Genomic DNA, 27,605 nt, shown 5'->3' with positions numbered 1-27,605 from the left:
TGATACCTCTTGGATGAGAATCAAAGCTTTTCGTGTACCTACCATTCTAGGAGCCAAAATACCACGGTGAAAACCCTCCCATGTGATTGCTTGAGCACAGAATACAAACAAAATAATTAGCAACTCAAAGGGCATTTCAAACACGTGCCAACACGGAACCATGCGAAACAGGGAAGGTTCCTGTTTGTAAATTCCGACTACTCAGACAGACTTTAAGGAGTCATATCCTAGGCAACAGAAATGTGCTCTGTAAAAGAAACCTTCCCAGAGGCTTTTCCATATTTGCCACAGTTAAGCTCACATTTAAATAAACGCGGAGTTTCTTACCTGTCTACCAAGTGGTCCTTCTGCAAATCAGCTCCCTGCTCTCCACGTCCCTCCACAAATGAGCAGAAAGAACCAGATCTCATTGTGGGGACCACAGGCTGTCCTCCTCGTGGAAGGGCAGTAGAAACTTCAGCATCAAGCCTTCAGAACGTAGATGCCGAAGTGTAAAGTGCAATTATCTAAGAAGAGAGGGCTTGGTGCAAAACATCGATGCCCCGCAAAGAGGAAAATGGCATCTTTGCCTGAGAGGCAATAGTACACACATTCATGGAGTTTCTTCCGCAGAATAGAGACTGTTTCTACGTTGACACACGTCTTTTGTGCCTTAAAGAATGATCGATGAAATACATTTGAGACGCTGGAGTGCGTTTATGGCAGTCATAGGATAAGTCATTGTTTCCATGCGCTGTGGTTGGAGTCTGTGATCTTGGACACATTGATCATTACGGCAGAGGGGAGATACAAGTATTGACAAACTCTCAGCAGCACCTAAGCTAGGACATCCCAGAGGTGGCTACCTGGGGTCTCTGCTTGGGGCCCCACGTGATGGGGCTCCCAGGTCAGTGATTCGAGGAACCAAAGGCAGGTAGTCTCTCCATCACCTGCGGCTAGAACGCTGAGGCCCTTACCCTACCAGGCCATAAAAAGCCCCACTATGGCAAAGAGAGTCAGCACAATGAAAAAGGCATGGGATCCGCATCGAGAATATGAACCTGGGCTCTGCCATTTTGTGGTGTGGTGGCCACGGACTTGGCAGGAATATGGTGAAGGACCTCCTGGAAATTCTTGGATTCCGGGCCCTCAAGACCTCCTGTCCTGGCAAAACAAATTCTCCACATGGCCCAGCCCCACTAGCCTGGACACCGAAGTTTAGGGCCAGGGTCCTAGGTTGTCGTGAAATGGTCCTTTCCCCTGATGAGTCCTCATGCAACAGGTGGCCGTTAAACATTGCTTAAAGGATGTGAGGCATTCGGGAATACCCCATGGCTATGGTTTCCAGAAGATTCCAGTAAGAGAGGAAACTCTGTCCGCCTTCTTTACTTTGCAAGCCCAATTCTGTAGAGTGCATTGCGCCCTCTGTACATCATGAGGTGTGACATCCTAGAGGCCCTTTGGCTTTTCAGTGATCTCTTTGATGGAACCCAAGATGGCCTTCATGCTGAATTCCATCTTCAGTGGGCAATATCGTATAAAGTTCTGGCTGAAAGAAAAAGGAAAAGAACCAGAATCAACAATGGAAATGTATCTGTTTTACTCTGTGCTGTTTAAATTACTGGAATAAAGAAAGTAACCTTAAGTTTAATTTTAGTTTTAATTTGCTTTTAATAAACTTGTCCAGATTGAATTTACCACTAAAGCATGAGAAAATAGCAATAATTGACTCCACTTAGGTCAAATGTTGGTAATGATGTTTGATCAAAGGCAGATTATCTAACAAAAGAACAAATGACAGTGATCCTCCCAGATTAAAAACAGCAACAAAGAAGACATAACAAAACCAAAGGGAAAAAAAAAAAAAACCTTTCAAGAATCAATTCTGGGCCATCTGAGCCACAGAATATTTTTACAGGTTGGGATGGTAAGTCATGACAGTACTATGAAGAGACCGAAAGCAAAAAGGTAAGGCTTTTGATACGGCTGAAAACGTGAACTGTATTCCACAACCTTTGTTTCCTGTCTCTTGATAAAGAGGCCTGCATTCAATCCTTTCCCAAGTCCATCCGCCAGCCTCATGACCCCTTAACTTTAGATGTCCAGAATTGCACCTCAAAGTAACGCTAAATAGGATTGCTTGCTGAAGCTCTGGACCAGCTCACCGCAGACAGTGCCAGGATCACATATCAAGGAACAGGCAGAGGATAAGTATCGTTAGACACGAAACAAAGACTCAAGACTCATGGCTGAGAGTTGCTTCTAGCTTAATACTAAGTTATTTAACATTTACTGTTATAAAATGTTATAACAATGTTATAATAAATAAAATATAATGTAATAATTTAATGTTATATTATATAACACTGTTATCTTCCAAAGTATGTCTTCTTGCAGCTAAATCAGCAGACAATTGGTACAATTCGACCGCACCAATCAACACACTGTGATTAGAATATTTCAAAATAAATACAATGCAGGAGCTTTGGGAAGTGCCATTTTTTATTTTGTTTAGTTCTTCAGTCATAGTTGGTCACTGCCCTCCCCCGCCCTGATCTAGATAACACTAACAAAAATACGTTCTCCACGACTCAGCCTGTCCTAGACATACTGATGAAGAGATCAGAGGGAATTGTTAATTACAGAGTTCTAGACTGTAAGTTTGCTCCACAAACTCCTTGCAGATAAAAATGAAAGTAATAAATTAGCTGTCACCACTTTGGAGATAAAGACAGTGGCATCTCACTGTCATGGGCATTGCTTTATAGGCACAAATGGCATATTTAAGGAATGAAATACGAAGGGGGGAGATATGCACAAATGAAAAATAAGGTTGCTGAATTCATCATGGGTGAGATATTCCTTGGTGTAAAAAAATTGGTTGTGCAGCTGTGATCCTGCAGCAGTGCCTGCATAGAAATGTTTAAAATGTGTTTTTAAATGCACATGCTCCTAGAAGCATTTTACTGAAAGATGAAACACAGCACCTGCTCTCCTGCTCCGTCACCCTTCTCAGAGACAGATTCAAGAATCTCCAGGTGAGTAATATCCATGAATTCTGAGGTTAGTGATGGAAATTGATGCTCCATCCCTGCTGAGAACGAGGAGTGACTGCAAGTCCAGGACCAAGTAAAGGTTGGACCCCAACAGTTCAGGCTGGTCCTCAGTAATGGTTCCAGGGTGAAAGGCACATCTTTAACATTGGTATCAGTGTTATAACTCTTCATTTATTTTTATCTTGTTTATTATTTTTCAATATACTTTTAAAATTTCCCCATAAAGTCTTTTCACCAATTTTTTTCCTATTCATTACTAATCCTTTATATTTTGGGGACTTGTGCAAAAGATATTTTCTAAAAGCGTGGTGTGATCTAACAATTGCCGGCATATAGATATACAAGTGATGTGAATATTTATGTTGTGTCCAGCAACCTTGATAAACCCTCATCGATTCTAACAATTCATCTAAATATTCTTTGAGATCTGAGGTTTTCAGGGTAGACAATGAATAAGCTCTGAAGGATAACAGCCTCTTCCTTTATAATGTTCATAGGTCTCATTTTATTTTTTCTTATATCATTGAGCTGGCCTTTAGTACTGCCAACGCAAAGCTGAATGGGGGTTGTAATAGAAAGCATTCTTACTCCTGGTCTTAAACAGGATACTTTTAGCTTTTCACTATCAAATATAATACTGAGTTTCAACTCGTTTTTTTTTTTTTTTTTTTGATAGATATTATTTATCAGTGTAGGAAAGTTATTTTCTATCCCTCACTGCTAAGGATCTTTTTTTTTTAGTAAGTCAGGAATAGATATCGACTTGATCAAATGATTCTTCTTCATCAGTTAAGATAATCATACAGGTTTTTCACTGGTAATTAATACACTGATCTTTCTAATGTTGATCCAGGTTTGTATTACTAGGATAAATCCATTTTTTTCATGATTATTATTCTTTATAGCTTGCTAGATTGTTTTGTCAATATTCTGTTTAAGATGTCTGTCCCTATATTTAATAGGATTTATTCTCCTTGGATAATTTAGTTGTTAAAGTTAGGCAGTCTCAAAAAAATGAGTTAAGTTTGTTTTCTTTGTTCTCTGGAAGAGTTGTAATAGTTTGAAATTACTTGTTGATTGTTAGATTTAACATATAAAACCATCAGGGCACAGGCATTTCTTTGGGGAAAGTTTTCAGTTTTTGTTTTTTTTGTTGTTGTTGTTTTTACAACTAACTCAGTTTTTATAGTTTATTTCTTCTTGAGTCAGTTACATTTTTCTAGAATTTTGAACATTTAAGTTTTCAACTTTATTGCTATAAAGCTGAAAATGCTATCATTTTATTATCGTCTTGACCTCAGAAGCATCTATACTTTAAAAAAATAGTTTATATTTGTTCTCTCCCCCACCACCTTCTCTTTTCCTCTCCTCCCCTCCCCTCCCCCACTCTTCCCTTCTCTTCCCTTTCCTTCCCTGTCCCCTGTCTCTCTCCTATTCAGTCTTGCCAGAAGTTTTCCAGTCTTACTAATTTATTCTTTCTGACTTGTGGAAGTTTTAATCTGTTGTTCTTTTCCTAACTCCCTGTGCTAGATGTTCAACTCATTGATTTCCATCCTATTCCTGTCCTCATATAAACATTTAAGGCTTTAAATTTCCCTCTCAATACTGCTTTATTGCATTCCCCTTTAAAAAGTATATAGTGCTATTATTGTTTGTCTATATTTTCAATTTCCTTTATGACTTCTTTTTTGACCCACACAGTTGTTCTTTTTTTTAAGGGCGTGCTTTAAAATTTCTATATGGAGATTTTCTATTTATCTCTTTGTTCCTGATTTCTAACTTAATGCATTATGGGGAGAGAATGTGACATATCCTATGAGCGTGATGAGATTTACCTGATAATCTGCTTTATGAACTGTGTTCAATTGTCAAAATTATTCCTTATATTGTATTGAGATACGTATCTTTCGTTTGCAGGCTGCAATGTCCTTTTGCTAACATGAAACGCATGATTTCTTTGCATTGCATTTTCTGTTTTAAAAATTTCCACAATATAGGGCAGTTATTGAATTGCTGAGCAAGGTTAAAAAAATTCACTCAAGTATGTTGATAGAGTGCTTAGTACATGCTCGTTATGTCTGTACACTAGGCATTAAGAATACAGGGATGACAGGGGCTAACACAGTGTTTGTCCCCACGGAGTTAACTTAGCATCTAGATGGGCAGAGAGATAAGCGCTCACATAGTTATTTAGTTATTGTTGTGTTGAATGTCACAGAGGGAAAGTACAGGGTGCTATGACGCAGGTTCTTTCTGAGATCAAGTACAGTGGCTATAGCATGCGAGTCATCACTAGCGGTACTCAGAAGTCTTGGCACAGAAACACCAAAGAGTCACCCAGGAATGTGACTCATCAAGTACAGGTGTATCCCTCTAGCCTGCTGTGTCTCTCCTCCTATCCCCACTCCTTATCTCCACCAGGTCCTAGTGATTTGTCCTCTTTTCCTTTTCTCCCACTTACCCGTTCATTTTTTGGTTCCTAACCACCATAGTGGTCTTTCTCTGAAAACATGTTACATACTGGATGCTTGGGACAAACCTCCACAACTCTGCAGGTGTGATCTGTTCAGTAGAGTTTCGGATATCACTCACACTCCATCAATTGTTTTTTTCCAAACCAAAAGTTACATGGTTTACCAAATTTTGCTCTTAACTGAGGATGTGCATTTATAAATATGGAAGAATATTTTAAGTAGTTACCGTGCTCTCTGTTATTATAATGAATGCAATCATAAAATGAGGTCCAAAGTAAGGTCATTTCCATTTCTGTCATGTTCAACGTCAACATTCATTTGTATTGTAATTGTGTGAGGTGTGAGATTATGTGAGGCTTTTTGTGTGTGTTTTTGTTTGGTTGGTTGGTTTTGGCGTCTGGTTATTTTTGTTTTTACCATCAATCAGCCCTGTCCCCACAAGCTGGTACTTGAGTGGCTGGTGTATCTGAGCAAAAAGTGGCACTTTGCTGCTATCGGTCTCCATCTTGTTAGATTCATTCCACTGATCCAGGCCAGCAAGTCTCCTCTGGACCTTGTTCCTTCTTTTCTCTTTTTCATTCCTGTTTCTTTTGGTCTCAGTTGTGCCATTCAATGTATTCGCTAATCACTACTGTGCACCCCTCATCAGCAGGCTATCCCTTGCCTTGTCCAAGTCTCCCCAGCTGAGATGGCCAACAGGAGGGCCAGAGGGAGACTATGAGAAACATACTCCAGCTGCACATCCGTCCCTTAGTCATCAGTTTCAATAATGTTAAGTTGATCTTGGTGGATCGCGGTCCTCAAGGCTAGGACTGAAAACACTGTCAAAACTCTGCTCAGATGGAGAGCGTGTCCTTCAAGCCAACTGCATTTCTTGTATTTGTTAGTCCAGTGAAGTGAGTCTTGGCTGGCAGGACTGTTAATCATGAGGCCACCCTGACCCACAGTGACCTCCACTTTCGTAGTTAAGTGCTCACCAACCACCTTTTTAAAGACTCCGTCTCCAAATGACGCTCAGGGAGGACACTAAGCTCATGTTCCCTCAGAGCTTTGGCTTCCACAGCGATCTCAAGCGAGTTCCAACCACCAGCTCCAGCCTCCTCTTCTCAGCTGTCCCCGCTTGACCTCTTGCTGGCAAACCACCCCATCTTTCTTGGTCACACATTTGTGCAATTCATCTTCTCCTTGGTCTTTGAAAAATCAGAACATGTGTTCACTTTCAGTCTTGGGGATGGAAATCTCTGCAGTCTTATAATGATTTCTCAACATTACCAGTGATGACTAGTCCGGACAATGCATAAGCTCTTTTGAGAAGCAGCTTATCCAGGCTAGAAAATCTCTCCTCCATAACTAGGTTTCCCTTATAACCTCCTTGTGGTCTTAGGATTTTAAGGTTCTTCTAAATGTTAATTTCACAATTACCTGTAATTACCTGACTTCTCAAAGTCAGAGAAGAGGAAGCAAAAGTGAAAGTCCAAGAGATACTCCCCCTTGTGAAAAAACTAGGCAATGGTTCTTAGCACTATTTAGGTGATGGTACACCTGGAAATTAAAATACTGTCTGTTTGTACAGCACAAGCTAGCACAGCATTGTGAAGCAATTATACTCCAATAAAGATGTTAAAAAAGTAAAAAATAAATAAAATAAAATACTGTCTGTGAAACGCCTTGATATAATGAAAGACCATGATCATTGGTAGCTATTTTCATCTTACAATCAATTTGGCCAGCCAAAGGTATTATATATGACAAGTACTCTAAAGCAGGGGTCCACAACCCCAGGCTGCAGACCGGTAGTGGTCCGTGGCCTGTTAGGAACCGGGCCGCACAGCAGGAGGCGAGCAGTGGGCGAGCGAGCGAAGCTTCATCTGCCACTCCCCATGGCTCCCCATCACTCCCATTACTGCCTGAAACATCTCCCCTCACCCCCGGTCCGTCGAAAAACTGTCTTCCATGAAACCGGGCCCTGGTGCCAAAAGGGTTGGGGACCGTTGCCCTAAAGAACATATAAAAACTACAGCTATAAACAAATACATATACTCTCCCAATGCAAGATATCAAAGTCATCCCATTCTGGGGTTTTCTGCTAACACAGACATACCTCAGAGATATTGCAGGCTCAATTCCAGACCACCATAATAAAATAAATATTGCATTAAAAAACTAAGACAGATTTTCTGTTTCCCAGTTTACACTACACTGTAGTCTATTAAAACAACATACATACGCCAATTTAAAAGTACTTTATTGGGACTTCCCTGTTGGTCCAGTGTTAAAGAATCCACCTTCCAATGCAGGGGATGTGGTTTGATCCCTGGTCGGGGAACTAAGATCCCACATGCCGCGGGGCAGCTAAGCCCAGGTGCCACAACTACTGAACCTGCATGCCTCAACTAGAGAGCCCAACTGCCACTAACTACATAGCCCACACACTCTGGAGCCCACGCACCACAACTAGAGAAGAGAAAACCCGCACGCCACAGCTAGAGAGAAGCCCATGCACCGCAATGAAAGATCCCACATGCCACGGTGAAGACCCTGCGTGCCACAACTAAGACCCGATGCAGCCAAATAAATAAATAAATATTAAAAAATAAAATGAAATAAAAATACTTTATTACTAGAAAATGCTAACCATCATTTGAGCCTTCAGCGAGCTGTATTCTTTTTGCTGGTGGAGAGTTTAACATGTTGCAAGAATTACCAAAATGGAACACAGAGAGTCGAAGTGAGCAAATGCTGATGGAAAAATGGTGCCAACAGACTTGCTCAATGCAGCATTGTCACAAACCTTCAAACTTCGTAAAAAGCGCAATGTATCTGTGAAGTGCTATAATATGAGGTCTGCCTGTAATTGCTTGCTTCCTATTTATTTATTGAACAGAGGAGGTTAGTACTTAAAAACAAGAGAAGGCGGGGACTTCCCTGGTGGTCCAGTGGTTAAGAATCCACCTTCCAAGGCAGGGAATGCAGGTTCGAGCCCTGGTCGGGGAACTAAGATCCCACATGCCATGGGGCAACTAAGCCCACGCGCTGCTACTACTGAGCCCATGCACCCTGGAGCCCGTGCACCAAAACTAGAGAGAAGGCCGCGTGCCACAACTAAGGCCCGACACAGCCAAATAAATAAATAAATAAATATTTTTTTTTAAAAAAAGAGGGAGAGAAGGCAGAGGATGCCAAACAATTAGGAAAAAGAATTATGAGAGGAAATATTTTAAATTGAGACTAATTTGTTATTCAAGTTAATTCTGGTGAGTTGTGAAAAGACTATGGCCATCACATAATTTTAGAAGCAAGGATCCAAGGCAAACTTGGTGTGCACAGGACACCTACTAAGCTAGGTGGGTCCCCAAAGCTTCCATTACCTACTTGAGACAAGCAGTTACCTGAGTGGAGCTAGTTCTCACCTATTGTTCTACTTTGGGAATTAGTGGCTTTTCTGGGGGAAAAAGTCAGTAAAATCCATTATTTATTTCTCATACCCCTCGATCTCTATTTCATAAAAGGAATAACGTCAGATTCACCTAAAGAAAGACAAATGTTTGCAGAAGGCGGACAGATGTGAAGTGCTCCAAAGCAAAGGAGAAGTAGTTAGATGCCATGGGATGGAGAGATTTTTGATTTCTCAAGTTTGTTACTGCCTATATATTTCCCCCTTACAGATTACCACTTAAGCCCTTAAATAACTAATGAGTGTATATTCCTTTTTTCCAGGAGTATCATGGAATTGGCACTCAGGAATGACTGTCAAACCATAGCTTAGTTTTGGGGACAAAAAAGCAAGAGAAACATCAAGAGATGGAAAGGACACTGGCAGCTATAAAGAATAAATAAGAACTCTAATTTCCTGAGCCCTGGGGGGTGTGGGGGGGATGGCTAGAGAGTAATACTCAGCCAGACCTGAGAAGTACCTGTGAAGGTCTCCCATATTTGGCTAGCAAATCCAAAAGGACACAGGTAAGGTCTTCACTCTGAGTTCTGGCTATAATATTAACTGAAAGGCCCTTTTGCTACTTTTCATATTTTGAGATGCCTTACCTCATTCTTGGCTTAAGACTTCCTAATACTTCTCTTGAAAATTTCTGCAAAAATTGTATATTCCTTAGTTGCTTCTATGCCCCTCCTGTCATATTAAGTCCATGTTCTCCTGATGTCTAAGTTCATTTAGAGGGCTTCTTCCTGATTTTTGATGAAATGCCAGCCTACTTGTATTCACTACGATTATTTGCCATTGTACTGTCATGTTCTCATTTTTGAGAAATGCCTATGCATTCTCTGTTCTTGCTCCACACATAAATAAATGAGTTCTTTTTGATTGTCATCTTTTTTTTTTTTTTTAAAGAAAGCTACACCTGTCTCTGAAATGAAGACTTCCCCATAACATCCCTGTGAGTCCATGAAAAGACTGTGGATTCCTCCCTGGTTAAGTGATCCTCATGTTATTCCTGTCAACCCTTCTTTTGCATTATCTTCATGTTTTCCTGCTGTATCACCCCTTCTGTTTGTGAGAGGACCAATTATACCTACCTTGCACACTCTGTGCCAGTGTCTGCTGTCTCCTAGCATTTTTTCCTGTCAGCACTTTGCATTGTAATACGTCCCTGCTCACAGTTAGCAGGGGTCTCCCTGCCTCAAAAATCCAGCATTGTTTTTTGGAAGGGTGCAAACAATCACCCTTTCTGCTCACCAAGATCAGCATTGCAGGGTCGTTACCATCGGTAAATTCTCCTCCATCATGACATGTGTGTAGCCTGCACCTCACAAAGGTGCTGTATCTGAATGTTTCCCTGACTGATCCTGCTTCTTTTCTGCATCCTGCCCTTTGGTCCCCACTTTGCCTTTTCAAGCAAGGTTTTGCCTTTGAGGCTTTACCACCTATGCTGAAGACTATATTGGAGGTGTTCCCTCTCCCTCAGTATGTCCCCTTCACACTGCCCAAGTTTTACTTTAATTGGCAGCGTTTCTTCCTATACTGTGGTTCAGCATCTGTGTGGTTATTCACCTCATCAAAGATGGGATTTAATTTTAATCTTTTCTTTCTCTTCATTGTTTTCCATTCCTTTAGTCAGGAAAGGAGAAATATCAATAACTAGGCTTATCAATGGAAAACTTATTTTTGTTTGTTTCTAAAATTATGAAGGATAAAATGAATATAACATGCTTGTTCTCCCTATTGTAACTGCTGTACAATTTCATATGGATTTCTTATATGTTTTTAATATTTTATTTTATTTATTTATTTTGGCTGCATTGGGTCTTCGACACTGCGCATGGGCTTTTCTCTAGTCGTGGCGAGCAGGGGCTACTCTTCGTTGCGGTGCACGGGCTTCTCATTGCACTGGCTTCTTTTGTTGCAGAGCACGGGCTCTAGGCACCTGGGCTTCAGCAGCTGTGGCGTGTGGGCTCTAGAGCGCAGGCTCAGTAGTTGTGACGCACGGGCTTAGTTGCTCCATGGCATGTGGGATCTTCCCAGATCAGGGATTGAACCTGTGTCCCCTGCATTGGCAGGCAGATTCTTAACCACTGCACCACCAGGGAAGTTCTATGTTTTTAATATTTTACTATGTGGTCTATTTCCCCTACTAGACTGCCAACTCCATCAGTATTGGTCCATCTTGCATGTGTTGGTTGAGCGAGTTGAATCAGCCCAATTAGAGAAAAGGTCTTGTGATCTGCTCACTTCATACAAGTCCTTGGGGTGGAAGGAGCAATATAAATTTGGTCACATTTACTTTTGTATACAAGACTGACACTATTAGGATGACTGATATCATTCTATATCACTGTTATTCCCCTCCATTTTCAAAATGAGCTGCTATCATATCTACTTCAAATTGACTCCATCTGAATATGAACAAGTACATTTGACATAATGAGTGTAGTTTGGTCAGGTTCTAGGAAGGACTTTTAATTTCCTTTGTTTCACTTTCCACGGAAGCCTTTCTTTCATGTCCTCCTGTTTATTTTTACAAACCCAGAGATACCTGCTGGGCCACGGATAGACTCAGCTTGGTTATACCTTGCTTCATATTTTCAGCATTCTTTTCCATCGTCCTGTAGATAAATTAATATCAGAGAATTTGGGAACAGGAAGTAATCCTAGAATCTGTCAACTCCCGCTCCTTTACTTTACCGGCTGAGGAACAGAGGCCAAGATGCTGCGAGACGCATGTAAGTTCTCACAGCTGGTGAGCAGTAGAGCTCATTTTCCTGAGAGCCAGTCTCATGTTCTTTCTACTACACCCCCCGCCTCTATTTTGAACTTGAGCATCAGCTGAGTAGAAAAGTACGAGTGATGTCATTGCAATTGTGTCCTTGGAGATATACAGCATCACCCTCACACTCAACAACTTGTTGGCAGGGATCCAAACTTCTGTCTCCCCTCCCAGTAAAAGTAAAATATAATGTATGTCATTAGCAGAAATATGACAGGTAAATTCAGGGCACGCTGAAGACTTCATGTTTATGGTGATGAACATCTTTTTTTCTTTCACGTAGACGTCCTTTCTTCATGTTTACCACAGTTTCAAATTCCTTTCTTTGCAGAAGATGATATACTATAGCAGAATATTTTTACTTTGTCACTCACTTTTGTTTTTCTATTTTAAATGATTTCTTAAAAATATATCAAATAAATGGTGAAGATAATGGTTTGAGGAAGGTTATTTAAGCAGCTGACTTTGGCGGTCACAAAAAAGACACTTAACTACAGGGTAGGCAAGAAAATACAGACAGACCAAAATTCAAGTGCAAGTGATTTGGGTTTGGGTGGCCAGCTGGGTAATAATAGCCAAAAGGCAACTCCATCTGTGGGAATCGGAGAGGAAAATACTTTCCTTGAGCACAGAGTACCGGCAAGCCGTGTACTGCAGAAGCACGATGTCGAAAGGGTAAGGGACTCATGATATTGTAGGCACTCCCAGAAACCTAAGCCCGATGGCTTTGGCAGCAGAGAGAAGAGAGAAAAGCCAAGCAGAGGCAAATGTGAACAAAACAAGCGACAGCCATCCACGCCACCCTTATAAGCACAAAGAGGCAATAAACCTGTCGGCGGGGCTTTCCGCGCAGAGTCTCCCCAGGCCAAGATGTAGTAACAATCAAAGGAGCTTTCCAGGCTTACGTTCTTTATGCTTGGTGCTAAGCATCCTGGGACAGCTGCACATCCCATGTCTCCTATCTGATGGTCTCTGCCCATTTTGGGGACACACCAGTCCTGATGTTCTAACTTGACATCTTCAGTAGGACAGGCTGTCCCTGCCATTGCCCGCCCCTGTGGCACTGCCATTTCTAGCTAGGCGAGGTCCCCCTCTGCTTCCTCCCCACCTCCCCTCGGCTGCTAAGAAGAGACCCAGCTGCTACCCTCTCCCTCTCTGGAGCTTGGAAAACCCTTCCCTTGTTCTGATGGACATGTTGGAAACAGTTAGCAGGGGGTGGGGGGTAAGAGTCAAACCTCACAGAGTGCTTTGGGATAGGAGAGAGAGATTAGGAAACTGGAACTTAGTTTTCTACCGATGCCTCTTTTTAGAATTTTCTACTATTTGGCTAGAGACTGCCAAGGTTGGTTCTAAGGAGTGATTTTTCTCTTAACTAGAGACTGAGCTGGGCACTTCATGCTAAGAAAAGACATGGTGCTTGTTCTTGAAGTACCCCCAGGCCATTGGGACAGATGGACAATAGACAGTGCTCAGGGATGTTAAGTAACAAATGGTGGAATGCCACCAGAGCCCAGAGGGGAGCAGCCGGTTCAACCTGGGGTTAGGGAGGGGCGCTTGAAGAAGCGATCCCTTGAAGGGGCTCAGGATTTAGACCTCTGTCTAAGCATTTCTCAGGAAGGAGAAAGAACAAAGTTGGGAAATAACACCACGTGCATGTGTGTATATATGTGAACCCTGGTAGGACATTTGGTCCTATCCAGAACATCCATAAGACATTTGGTCCGTGCCAAAAGGTCCTTGATATTTGGTCTCTCCAAAACATCCTTCAGCATATTTGGTCCATGCCAAATGGCTCTGGACAGGACCAAATATCAAGGACCTTTGGGCTTGAATCAAACGTCTCCATGGATGTTTTAGACAGAACCAAATATGACGAAACATCAAGGACCTTTTGGCATGGACCAAGTATCTCCATGGATGCTTTGGACAGAACCAAACATGAGCAAATATCAAGGACCTTTTAGTGTGGTGCAAACGTCTATGGATGTTTTGGACGGGACCAAATATGACCAGATATCAAGAACATTTTGGTGTGGAGCAAATGTCTTATGGAGCAAATGTTTTATGGATCCAATATCTTCTTAAAAAATATTTATTTTATTTACTTTTTTGGCTGCATTGGGTCTTAGTTGCTGCACGCAGGATCTTTCATTGCAGCGCGGGCTCTTCATTGTGGCACACGGGCTTCTCTCTAGCTGTGGCGTGTGGGTTTTCTCTGTCTAGTTGTGGTGCGTGGGCTCCAGGGCGCGTGGGCTCTGCCGTTGTGGTGCGCGGGTTCCAGAGCGCGTGGGCTCTGTAGTTTGCGGCATGCGGGTTCTCTCGTTGAGGTGTGCGAGCTCAGCAGTTGTGGCATGTGGGCTTAGCTGCCCCACGGCATGTGGGATCTTCATTCCCCAACCAGGGACTGAACCCGTGTCCCCTGCACTGGAAGGTGGATTTTTTACCACTGGACCACCAGGGAAGTCCCTATGGATCCAGTATCTTAAGGACATTGTGAAGAGGACCAAATGTCTGCTAGTCAGTGAACGTAGGGTGTGAGTTGATAGGAGAGTGCCCTTTCGCTGGGAGTCAGTAGATTCTGCAGTGCAAGTTTGGGTGGGTTTGCAAGGAGGACTAAGACAGCAGAAGTCCTCCTTCGCCTGCTGCCCCGCGTCCCAGAGGAAACGGGAGCTCTGCCCTGCTTTCTGCCGCTCTGAGGACAACCACCACGGAGGGCCGGCTGCTTCCCTGGGTCCGTGCTCTACCTTCCACCAACCGGCTGAACAATCTCCATTTTCACCTAGGACTTGGTTTTTCCTCCTCCTGCATCATATCCTTTTTTTTTTGCTACGCGGGCCTCTCACTGTCGTGGCCTCTCCCGTTGCAGAGCACAGGCTCCGGACGCGCAGGCTCAGCGGCCATGGCTCACGGGCCCAGCCGCTCCGCGGCATGTGGGATCTTCCCGGACCGGGGCACGAACCCGCGTCCCCTGCATCGGCAGGCGGACTCTCAACCACTGCGCCACCAGGGAAGCCCTATCCTTTTTTATTTATGTATTTAATGAAAACAGCAGGGAGGAACGATGTAGAACTGACGGTGAAGTCAGGATTTTGGCTCCCGAATTTCCATTGTGTGACTTTGAGGAAATGACTCAACACCTGGGGGCCTCAGTCTACCCCAAAATGAAGCGGCGATTACAATACATCTCCTGGGATGAAATGAAGTCATCTATGACCAAACATAACAGGTGACCAGCGAGAAGAAGTTTATTGCTGCTCCCAAGTGAATGGTGATAAACGGAAGCGCTAGACCCGGGGTCAGTGAGATTTTCCCATAAAGGGCCAGAGAGCAAATATAAGGACCTTTGGACTCCATTTCAGCTATTTCTGCAGCTCTAGCAGGAACACAACCATGGACAGTAATAACTAAGGAATGCGTAGGACTGTGTTCCCACGAAACTTTATTTACAAACACAGACAGTGGGCCGCAGTTTGCTCACTCCTGTTCGATCGATAGAACATTTCCTTTGGGCCATGATATCCGATTTATGTTATTAGGCAGTTCGTCTTAGTTGCTATCACATATATAACATCAATCCAGCAACCCTGTGGGGTAGGTATTAACTGTCTTTCCTTTTGCAACAAAAGCCTCCTGATGCTAAGTAACGGACTGAAACTCACATGACCAAGCTGGCTGGAAAATGAAACCCCCTTGTGGTTAATCTCCATGCCCGGGAGCTGGTTCCCTTACGGTGTTTCCTTCCTAACTTGGTGCTTAATGTTTCTTGATGACGCTGATGTTCTCTGAGGAAGACAGATGTCCATTCTTCCTGTGGCTCTGATATTTCTAACCTAGCCTCTTTCTTCAGGCCACCTCTAGGCAGGCTGGATTTTGCATTTTTCTTTGCAGGCTCGTTCAGTGCACACCTTCTGGGCTTTCTCTCCTCTGTTCTCTGTGAATCCATCATGCCCTACCTGCATGGCGCTCACAAGTTTTATTCTTTGTTGGTGACTTTCAGTTTTTTAAGTTTCCACGTTAAGTGGTGACTGCCCCAGAGTAGACTTCTCAGCCCTTAATTTAATTTTGCCTGGAGAGGAGATGTAAGGTGGGGTCTCGGCAGCTGGAGGAGAAGGTGGTATTCAAACTGTCTGATTCGTGGGGGCTCAACGGCCCATCTCTGCCTCGGGTCTGAGGCTGCAAAGAGAATTCTGCTTTCGGGACATTCGAAGGCAGAAGAAAATACAATGTGAACCCAATTTACTGTCTTCTGACACCTCTAAATCTATAGTTCATATCTGGTAGTCTTCACCACCCTCGAGGGCTGGCAGCGCCCAGGACGTGCGTGTTGTTGGAAAGCCCAAGAGAGAACTCTAAATTCAGAGCCAGACGTCACCACACAAATAGCAAAAAGCAAAAGTGAAGCTCAGACCACAGCCCTCGGCAACTTCCCAAGTTTTCTACTTCCTGGTGCGGTTATGCCTTTAACATGCTTTCAAGGGCGTCCCTTCTTCAGGGGACAATTTATTATATCTTTATGAAAGTACAAGCCCACTTCTTTCTGTCTTCTCGGGCCCAAGGGGGCGGTCGTAATCCGCCGGAGGTTTTGCTGTGATAGAAGCCTTACTGGGAGAGTGTGTGGGTCCCCTGGGCCGTATGGGGTTGGAGCCGGCAGGTGCGCTCTGGATGCGAGAGCTGAGTGACAAGGGACACACAAGCCCAGGCCAGCTGGTGGGGCAGCTGGGTTGCTGCTTCCGGGGGGGGCGGGGGGGGGGTGCCGGGGGGGCTCCCAGCATCTCTACAGGGACAAGGCCACCTCCAGAGTGGCCAGCCTGGGGACAACTTCCTGAAGGCTTTTGACACACCAAAAGCACTCTTAAAATAGAACTTGGAGAGGTACCAAGCACATTCATTTTAGAAAACACTAGCCCTTTAATAGCCAGAAAGCGATGACATGTAACAAGGAGGTAAGGGCCAGAAAGGCACTGATTTCTCCATTCTGTGGATTCAGTGGGCCCGTTGCTATTAAACCACCCAACTTTTGTTCAAGTGTTTCTGGGGTAATGCTGCCGAAGCAGAGCCCTTGGATAAGCAAACCGTGGAACTCAGCGAGTCCTTAGATAGAATTCTGGTCCTTGAGGCAGGGTTTTCCATGGATTTACAGGCAGTATTCTCCTGGTCAAACCCTGGGTTTCCTGGAGGACAAAAGAATTTGGCTGTTTTTCAAGCCTGCGGTGAAACAATTCAATTAATGTAGCAGGAGAGGGGTGGGTATCTCTCTGCATGTTACTAGTTGACTCTGATTCAGGGACACTTTTACTTATTTATAGGAATTTAGAGAATGGTAGGAAAACCCTGAACTAAAATTTAACCCAAGTAAAACTCCTTAACACATTTCCCATTTAATTTTTCTGCATAGCACTTAGAGCACTATATATTTTACTTTTCTTTAAAAAAATACTTAACAGCTTTATTGAGATGTAATTCACATAAAATTCACCCATTTCAAGTATACAAGTCAATGGCTTCTGGTAGATTCACAGAGTTTTGCAACCATCACCACAGCCAGTTTTACATCATTTTCATCACCCCACAAAGAAACTCTGTTCCCTGTAGCCATCACCCCTACCCATCTGTGCCTCCAGTCCTAGATAACCATTCATTTAATTTCTCTCTCTGTGGATTTGCTATTCTGCACATTGCAAACAAACAGACTCACACAATATGTGTTCTTTTTGTGCCTGGCTTCTTTCACTGAACATGTTTTCTTGGTTCATCCACACTGAAGCATGTCAGAGCTTCATTCTTTTTTATGGCTGAATAATATTCCATTGTATGGACAGATCACATTTTATTTATCCAGTCATCCATTGATAGACATTTGGGTTGTTTCCACCTTTTGGCTCTTGTGAATAATGCCGCAATGAACATTTGTATCCAAGTTTTTTTTGTGTGTGTAGATGTCTTCATTTCTCTTGGGCATATACCTAGGAGTGGAATCGCTGAGTCATGTGGTTATGCAATTTTCCCCACAATAACAAAAATCGGGGAGACTTAATGGTGAGAGGTAGACGGAACAGGGTGGAATTCAGGAGGTGCTGGCAACCTTGCATTTTGAGATGGTGGCTGAAGTGTTGTTATTCCCAATTCATTAACCACTTACTTTGCAAAGATTCAATATTTAAGTAAAACCATACTTAATGGGGAACCATAAAAAACTAGAAGACAACATATGAGCCTATTTTTACAATCCAGAATTTTTTTTTTTTTGTCTGTGTTGGGTCTTCGTTGCTGCACGCGGGCTTTCTCTAGTTGTGGAGAGTGGGGGCTACTCTTTTGCAGTGTTCAGCCTTTTCACTGCAGTGGCTTCTCTTATTGCGGAGCACAGGCTCTAGGGCACGTGGGCTTCAGTAGTTGTGGTGTGAATGCTTCAGCAGTTGTGGCCGCAAGCTCAGTAGTTGTAGCGCATGGGCTTAGCTGCTCCGCGGCATGTGGGATCTTCCGGGATCAGGGCTCGAACCCATTCCCTGGAATTGGCAGGCGGATTCTTAACCACTGCGCCACCAGGGAAGTCCTAACCAAGATATATATATATATATATATATATATTTTTTTTTTTTTTTTTTTTTTTTTTTTTTCCTATTCTCAAGTCCCCTCGTATGATGCCATTGGTGGTCCAGGTCCCTGATGTTTTTTTAGGCTTCTAAAAAGCAAAGGAAGGAATTTTTTCAGTACATGCCATTCTTTTATATTTCTCTACCTAGGCAATGAGCACATACCTGCTGGGTTTTTTGAAAGGGGGATTGGGGTAGATAGGGAAGAGATTTGTGGAGAGGTTGAAAACTTCAGCAAGACTTCAAGATAGCAACAATGTTAACAGGGATGATCTACAGATGGTAGAGTTATTGGTGATTTATAGTTTTACATGATGTCCTATTGGTTCCAAGTTTTTACGATGAGAATGGATGACCTGTGTTACAAACAATAAATGAATAGAAATTATCTTCTTTGCATGCTTCTCCTCTCAAGTGGATGGAGACTGTGCAGAGAGCAGGAACTCAGCCTCCCGTTTTGTGCCTCAGCCTGCTGTGTGGGGCATTTGGAGATGCCCTAACATAGCTGTTGATCCAACAGGGTAAGTCAAATTTCAGTCCTACTCTTCCATCCATCTAAAAGTGTAAACTTATAATAATGATGCACAGTCCCTCTCCATAGCTCTGCTTTCGTGTATTCTCAGTCAGCAACAATTCTGAGAGCAAAGACGACTAAAAAAAATCCTTCCTCACACTTCTCCTGCAGACTTGGATATGCTACTTATTAAGAGTAAGTAATAAGTAGCTTTTCTTTGTTTAGTGAGTGCTTCTGTAGCACACTGTATAATTCTCAAGGAAGCCTAAGACATAGGCATTGTAAGTGGGACTGTCCCCCTTTACAGATGTGGGTAATGTAAATAGATGAAGTAATTTGCCCGTGATGATATATGTGATAAAGTACACTACCAAATTTTCAACTGTTTAAACTCCCTCCCTCTCTCTCTCTCAGAAATATATATATTTCCGAAGTCTCCCTTAAGGCCCAAGTCACTATTATGTATCCACCCTGGAGGAATTATGCTGTAGGGAGGCCGTTGTGTTGACGTAAATTGTTTCTTAATCTCTGTCTGTCCATCCTCCTCACAGAGCTCAGTTAAAGCCTTTACATTTGTGACTTCAGTGGGTGCCATGGCCTCCTACTCACTTTGCAGCCTTAATCTCAGCCCTCTCCACTCTGCCTTGGGCAGAGGTCTGCGCTGGGTCACCCTGGAATTCCTGACTATTCCTGTCTGGCCCATCTCTATGTTGTTCACCAAAGTGCAGATCCTCTGGGAAACTTTCATCAACCTGTATTAGTTTCCTCCTGCTGCTGTAACAAATCCCCACAAATGCTGGCTTAAAAAACACACAGCCCTTGGGCTTCCCTGGTGGCGCAGTGGTTAAGAATCTGCCTGCCAGTGCAGGGGACACGGGTTTGAGCCCTGGTCCGGGAAGATCCCACATGCCGCGGAGGAACTAAGCCCGTGAGCCACGACTACTGAGCCTGCACTCTAGAGCCCGTGAGCCACGACTACTGAGCCCGTGAGCCACGACTACTGAGCCCGTGAGCAACAACTACTGAAGCCTGCCCACCTAGAGCCCGTGCTCCACAACAAGAGAAGCCACCACAATGAAAAGCCCACACACCACAAAGAAGAGTAGCCCCCACTCGCTGCAACTAGAGAAAGCCCGCGCGCAGCAACAAAGACCCAATGCAGCCAAAAATAAAAATAAGTAAATAAATCTATTATTTAAAAAAACCAACACAGCCCTCATCGCAGGATATTATAACTGCTGGCTTATCTTTCTCCATCTCTTGAGTGGGAACTCCTAGCAGAGAGGGGTAGGTTGGCATATTTGCAGAGGAAGGGATGAATGAATTACTGTGCTTATTTTTGTGTTGACTCGCATTTTTTCCACCAGTTGAAACTGGGTTCAACTAACTTTGTAGGATGTGAAGAGCTCACCAAAATTTTCTTTTCAGGCAGTTTTTGGCATGCATCCCCACAGAGATAAAGTCACTACAACCAAGATTTATACCTTCTTTTCTCCATAAAGCTTTATGACTTTTTTAGCTACTTCAGTTAGAGTATCTAGAAATTGGTCTCTGGGCAGCTGAGTTAGGTCATAGCTAAGGAAACTGTCTGGACGGGTTTGCCAGGGAGTCCACTGGTTTATCCTTGCTGTCCTGCTAACTATTACTGATGCCCCCTTTCACTCCCAATTTTGATGATAAATTACAGTCGGTCTACAAATATTAATATTTTTAACATCAAATACATCAATTTGCTTGGGGGTAAAAAGCAAAGGGGGAGTAAGTCAACGAAGCACCTGCAACAACCCTAACTACACACGTGTCACTTCCTTTAAAGCTTTGAACAATCCCCATGATCCTGAAAAAGTTAAGGACAAGAAGAAAATTATTACCAATTTTCTTCTAAGAAGTGACAGGTGTTCAAGCCAGCCTCAAATGTCAGTATTTCCACTTGCACATTTTGTGTTGAAGGACTGAGATTATTTCTTACACTCTTGTTGGCTAAAGACTGCCAAGAAGGGAACTCAGTTTCATTGACACGTGGCTGCAGAACTCTCTTACTTCCCAGGAAGTATAGAAAATGTTAGCTTTGGACAGGGTCCAAACGGACGGGCAACACAGGTGCAGGAAGACCGAGGTGAAAGGAAAACCAACTGCATCCTTGAAGGGAGAGACGGGAGGGGAGGAAAGCCAGTCTCAGAACTTAGAAAGAGAACACATCTGCCAACGACCCAATTTAGCAATGCAGATCTCGCACTGAATCCGGGACCAGACTATGCAACGCTAGAGAATAAAGGAAAGGAAATGGAAAGAACACGTTCAAATATGAGACCGGGTATGGCGGGTCCGTGCAGAAAGATGCTCCTTGGGTTCACATGAAAATGAATAAATGCAGCTTAAAATATCTGGAAACTGTGGGAGGGGGCGGTGTAGGAGATCTGGAATAATCCATTGCAAGAACTGGACCAATTTTCTTAAAAAATGACGACAGTGGGGGAAAGAAGTAAGACAAAAAGACATTTTTCAACGATTCTAAAAATCACTTGTTCAAACACCAAAAAAATGGCATGATGAATGTCTATTGTGAGTCAGATCCATCACGTTGGAGCTGGGCAGCATTGCCGAGAAGGCTGCTTGTGCCTTCCGAACAATTAATAAACACAGACTTATAAACAAAGACTGAGATGAAATTGTTCATCCAACCCTAACGTTTAGCCCATTTTTCACACTTGCCTATACAACGTATACAACCTACCACAACGTGAGGATCATAAATAAAGGCGTGTCTTTTGTTTCCTTAAACAAACCATATATCTATATCTGGTCTCCTGACAGAGCTATGACTCCATATTAAACAGAAGCCTAATAATATTTGAAAAACACTGATTTTATATTTTGATGGTACCCAGGTCTTCTGCTACATATGTGGAAAATGGAATTATTGCTAGAAACATTATTTAAGGATTAGGCTATGAAAGAAGTATTAAGAGGTCAGAAAGTTCTTTCTTCAGAAAGGAGCTTATCTCGATTCATTCAAACAGCTTCATGCCAGTTTGAGGTCCTTCCACCAAATTTAAATTGCTAAATGAGAGACACTGTGTGGCCCGACACGGAAAGAAGGCAAAATCTCATAAGCACGGAAGATAATTCCAATATCTTCCTCAAAGTTCTGGCAAAAAGAAAACAAGGAAGGGAGCCGTCAAATTATTCAGTCCGAGTGCTTATGATGTGTGTCCCAGTGCTAGATACAAAGTGGAAGAAATCGTGACTCTTATCCCCATGGAGGTGACAGTCTTGCTGGGGCCAGTAGGGGGTGGTCAGCGTGACCTGCTGGGGCCAGCACTCACTAATAAGACTTCTGTGTCCAGGGCTATGACTGAAACCTACATGAGCTGACGGCCATTCAGAGAAAGTACTGTTCAATTCAGCTCTTTGCAAAAAGGACTATTTCGGGCTCTCCCCTGGTGGTCCAGTGGTTAAGGCTCTGCCCTTCAAATGTAGGGGGTGCGGGTTCGATCCCTGGTTGGGGAGTTAAGATCCCATGTGCCATGCAGCGCGGCCAAAAAAAAAAAAAAAACTGACACACAGTAAACTGCATGTATTTTTTTTTTTATAAAAGGACTACTTCTTGGAGAGGATCACGTTTGAGGGTCACGTTCGAAATAGACCTTTAGGAGTTGGAAAGATTCTACAAGGAAGGACATGGAAAGAAGAAAGGTCATAATGAGCAGAGGCACTGAATTGAGGAGAGGGGGAACTCTTTAAAAACTTTTAAATTTTGCTAAAGTATACAAATCATAAGATTTACTCTCTTCACCATTTTCTTCCATTGCGGAGCACAGGCTCCGGACGCGCAGGCTCAGTGGCCATGGCTCACGGGCCCAGCCGCTCCGCGGCATGGGGGATCTTCCCGAACCAGGGCACGAACCCACGTCCCCTGCATCGGCAGGCGGACTCTCAACCACTGCGCCACCAACGAAGCCCCCAATGCTGACAATATTCTTGCCATTTTGCTGCCTGTCTCCCTCCTGCCCTCCCTTCCTCCCACTCTCCCTTCCTCCCACTCTCTCTTTCTCTCCTACCCTCCCTCCGTCTCTCCTTCCCTCTTTCTATCACAAGTGAAAGCACATCTTGTTAGCCATCCTTTCCTCCCGTAATGACTGCTTTCAGGGCTCAGCATCTCTCTCCTCACTCCATCAGCAGGAGACGATCTAGGGCATGAAGTGTGTGGGGAGGGGCACGTGGGAAGGAGGCGTGGCTGGGCGGCAGCCCCTCCCCTGTCCTGCAGCGCCCGCTCCCTGCACTTCCTCCCGGGAGGGAATCGGTCTGCGGCTTCCTTTCTCCAGAGCATGTTCCCGCTGACCCTGTCTAGAGCGATTCTTTGGATTCTTCAAGAGCTCCAAAACTACACACATGATTTCAAAAGAACCCAAGTAGGATCTACCACAGAAAGGACTAGATTGCTGCGATCTGATTCCTAAGAATCTGTGACTTTTAGGAAGGTGAGCGCTCAGTCTAGGATATAGGGATTTTCATTCAGGTAATTTGTGTCTTGAGAGTGAATACTACAACATCAAGCATATTCTACCAGCTGGGGAACAGAAGTGTGTGTGTGTGTGTGACAGAGAGATTGATTTATGCGTACAAATATACATATCAAAGCATTTATTTATTTCACAAAGTTGTCTAATATAACACAGTCTAAATTGAGCAATTCTCTTCTATTTCTGATGCTACTTCTAATTCTTCTCTGTCCCTCTGGGCAAAACCACTTAAACCTTTAATCTCGGTTTCCTTTGTGGGAAAATGGGGATAATAGATACCCCCTGGCCATCTGAGAGCAATGTTTGGATGCCAGCCGTTATTCGATTATATGAAAAGAAAGCTTTGGGCTTCTGGCAGTTAGGTGCTCCATAAATATTATTACCAAGCTCCGGAGATTTTAGCTTTTGAAACTGACATGTATTTCTCTTCTACAACTTCCTGTCTTTAGCCCCTGGACACATGTTCCCGATAGCTCTCTTTCCAGGGATGCACTTTGCTCCGCGAGAGCAGCAAAGGTTCTCCGCTCAGAGAGCTGCTGCTGAGTCTGAGGAGAGGCGTTCTGTTCCTTGGTGTCAAGGGCAGACAAGCTGCTGGTTCCGAAGGAAGACCTCCCAGTCAGGGATGCTGGGAAGGGTCAGGAAGTAAGGAGATGGTCCTGCGGAGGTGGCTGTCCACCTGGAGGGACACACGGTGCGGAGAGTACAGAAAGTGTGCAAAGTCGGTGGCGCGCAGGTGATGTATGGAAGGGGGCAGAGGACAGCAATTCAGACCTGCGCACGCAGGGGAGCTCTTGTTGATGCCACGGCCCTGTATGTGGAAATTTATTCCACAGAAGTAGCCAAGCTCCTAACCTTCTTTACATGTAACAACCTTTTTTACAAATAGCAAACATTGACGAGGGTGTGGAGAAAAGGAGCCCTCCGACAGTGCTGATGGGAATGTAAATTGGTGCAGCCACTATGGAGAACAGGATGGAGGTTCCTTAAAAAACTAAACACAGAGCTACCATATCATCCTGCAATTCCACTCCTGGGCACGTATCAGGAGAAAGCTCTAATTTGAAAACATACATGCACCCCTACGTTCACTGCAGCACTATTTACAATAGCCAAGACATGGAAGCAACCCAAGTGCCCATTGACAGAGAACTGAATTAAGAAGATGTGGGGTGTGTGTGTGTGTGTGTGTGTGTGTGTGTGTGTGTGTGTGTGTCTGTATAATGGAATATTACTCAGCCATAAAAAAGAATGAAATAATGCCATTTGCAGCAACGTGGATACACTTAGTGAACATTAAGTTTGGTGAAATAAGTCAGACAGAAAGACAAATGCTGTATGATATCACTTATGTGTGGAATCTAAAAAAGAATACAAATGAATGTATATGCATAACAGAAACAGACTCACAGATATAGAAAACAAACTAGTGGTTACCAAATTGGGGGGGGGAATTATGGATATGGGATTAACAGATATAAACTACTATGTATAAAATAGATAAGCAACCAGGATTTACTGTATAGCACAGGGAATTATACCTAGTATCTTGTAATAACCTATAATGGAATACAGTCTGCATAGCACAGGGAATTATACCTAGTATAGCACAGGGAATTATACCTAGTATCTTGTAATAACCTATAATGGAATACAGTCTGCAAAAAAAACAAAACCCTGAATCACTATGTTGTACACCTGAAACTAACACAATTTGTAAATCAACTATATTTCAATTAAAAAATGTAATGACCTCTGTTGATCTCAAACGCATCTTCTTCTGCTAGAAGTGTTATGCATTCAACAACATGGAGAAACATCATTTGTGAAGATAGACGTGTGTGTGTGAGAGAGAGAGAGAGAGGACAGAGGGAGGGACAGATTTCCTTGCTCTGTGAGTAGCGTTCACTCTTACTTTTCCTCTTCAGTTCTGTAAATGAGGACTGAATAATCAAGGGGGCATAGAGGGGGCATAGAATTAAATGGTTGACGCTGTTTAGTGCTCAAAGATTAAAATAAAAGTACAATTCACAAGACTTGTCCTTGATTAGTTTTCAGGATGTGGCTGGGAACCGGGAAGTAAAAAGACGCCAGTAAATTCTTGACCCCGTGATAACAGGGGCTCCCTCTGCATCAACAGAATTGGCTTAGAGAATCCCACAGGTCATGCAGCAGTCCTGCAAAATGATGACTGACACTTGGACTGATTTTCCAAATGACAGAATGGAGTGATTTTTTTTAAAAAAAATGATACTCCTAGAATACGGAATCCAGTGAATCTGATATAAATGTCAAGGGAATAGGCCAACAGCCAGAAATGAAATTAGAGGAACAAAGTTAGGATAGCAAGTAGGTGCTGGTTTCCTTTGCTACCTTTAGAGCAAAGACAGTAATTTGGTAATACTGGATTTTGGGATTTTTTTCATGGGAGTAATTTCTGTTTCCTCAGCTTGTGGTGTATCGCCACCAAGCTAAGCTGATTAAAACAGAGTGCTGGCTGTGCTCTCTTCCAGGATATTTAAGCTCTAATCCATGCCCACAACGAGTCATTTCATGACTGTCTGGTCACAACATGAATCAGGAATTTGTAAAATTGGAAAGCAGGAGTGACTCTATTCAAATCTACTGGAGTGTCTGTTCAAAGCATCTAACTTGGTAATGATGGGTTACATCATAATCTTTGGTGGGGAGCAGACTCCGAGAATCTTAAAATTGCAAAGGATCTTTAAGCTAATCAAACACTACGTCTCAACTAGTATGACCGCCCTCCTGCAACCTCACAGGTCCCATTTCCATTCAAGGATTTTTTTTTTTTCAGTAACTCTGATGTACCCCAAAGTTGTGTTGGATGCTAGGAATACAAAGGTAAGACATGATTAATCTCTGTCCTTAAAAAACTGACAAACTAGTGTGGAAGACAGCCAAAATACAAATATCTAGAACATTCTAGAAACAGGATGGAGTACAAAGGAGAGGCATTTAAAGCAATGTTATGGCATTTTACCCATCTTGGTGTATCTGGAAGGTTATCATATGTCCAGGGACGGGAAGTCAAGATTTCACAAATTCCGACATTCCAGTGGTAATTAACAGCAGTTTTTAAAACCTGTTTTCTAATAATAAATCAAAATCTGCCTTTGTGTTACTTTTACCCCCTTGGTCCCAAGTCTATCCTCAGGGGTGACACAGAACATGATTAAATCATCACCTCCCTTTTCTTAGTATTCAGAAGGCAAAGATCAGAGAAGGTATTCCAAATTCTTGACTGGAATCGACCTTAAGCTCACTGCTCTGCAGTGTCCAATCTCAAGGGAAGTACACGTGGGAAACTTAAAACTTCCCATCATGAAGATGCTCGCGTAGCTCCCAAGCCACCACTAGTGGGCGCTCCCGCCCACAAGACGTAAGTCGTATACCTTTGGTGGGTTGGGACAGGAAAAGAGATTGAGTTACAGAGAAAACATACAAACGGCTAACAGGTACATGAAAATCATCAAGGAAATGGAAATCAAAACCACAGCGAGACACGACCTCACACCTGTTCGGATGGCTGTCATCAAAAAGACAAGAAATAACAAGTGTTGGTGAGGGTGTGGAGAAAAAGGAGCCCTTGCGCACTGTTGGTAGAGATGTAAATTGGTGCAGCCACTGTGGAGAACAGCATGGGGGCTCCTCAAACTATTAAAACTAGAACTACCATACGGTCCAGCAATTCCACTTCCGGGTATACATTCCAAGGAAATGAAAACAAGGTCTCAAATATCTGTACTCGTGTTCAATACAGCCTTGTTCACAACAGCCAAGATGTGGAAGCAGCCTGAGGGTCCATCTATGGATAAAGGGATAAAGGCACGACACACACACACACACACACACACACACACACACACACACACATTATTCAGCTATAAAAGAAAAAAAAATGAAATCTTGCCATTTGCAACACCATAGATCTTGAGGGCATTATGCTAAGTGAAATAAGTGAGACAGAGAAAGACAAATACTGTATGATCTCACTCCTATGTGGAATCGAAAAAGAAAATCCTAAGTGATAGAGACAGAATAGAGCGGTGGGTGCCAGGGGCTGTGGGTTATGGGACATGTGGTGATGTTGGTCAACGGGTAGAAACTTCCAGTTATGAGATGAAGACGTTCCAGGGATGCACTGTACAGCACGGGGATGGTCATTCACAACGCTGTCTCATGGACTGCCAAGTTCCTGAGGACGCCAGTCTTCAGCGTTCTCAGCACAGG

The 27,605-nt window shown here is 43.3% G+C and overlaps 1 protein-coding gene across 1 annotated transcript in view; it reads right to left on the bottom strand.

The window, feature by feature from the left end:
* Positions 1-27,605, bottom strand: part of PUDP (pseudouridine 5'-phosphatase) — a 371,824-nt gene that overhangs the window by 247,036 nt on the left and 97,183 nt on the right. The window contains exon 4 of the transcript XR_002642759.3: positions 328-1,528. The gene's annotated coding sequence lies outside the window, so the exon portion shown is untranslated. The remainder of the gene's footprint in view (positions 1-327; positions 1,529-27,605) is intronic.

Source organism: Delphinapterus leucas, chromosome X (assembly GCF_059928025.1).
Source record: "Delphinapterus leucas isolate spDelLeu-1000000601 "Yukka" chromosome X, BTC_Dleu_Yukka2, whole genome shotgun sequence".
In the NCBI taxonomy this organism is placed as follows: Eukaryota; Metazoa; Chordata; class Mammalia; order Artiodactyla; family Monodontidae; genus Delphinapterus; species Delphinapterus leucas.
The sequence above is the reverse complement of the archived record's forward strand: the minus strand, read 5'-3'. Positions and strand labels throughout refer to the sequence as shown.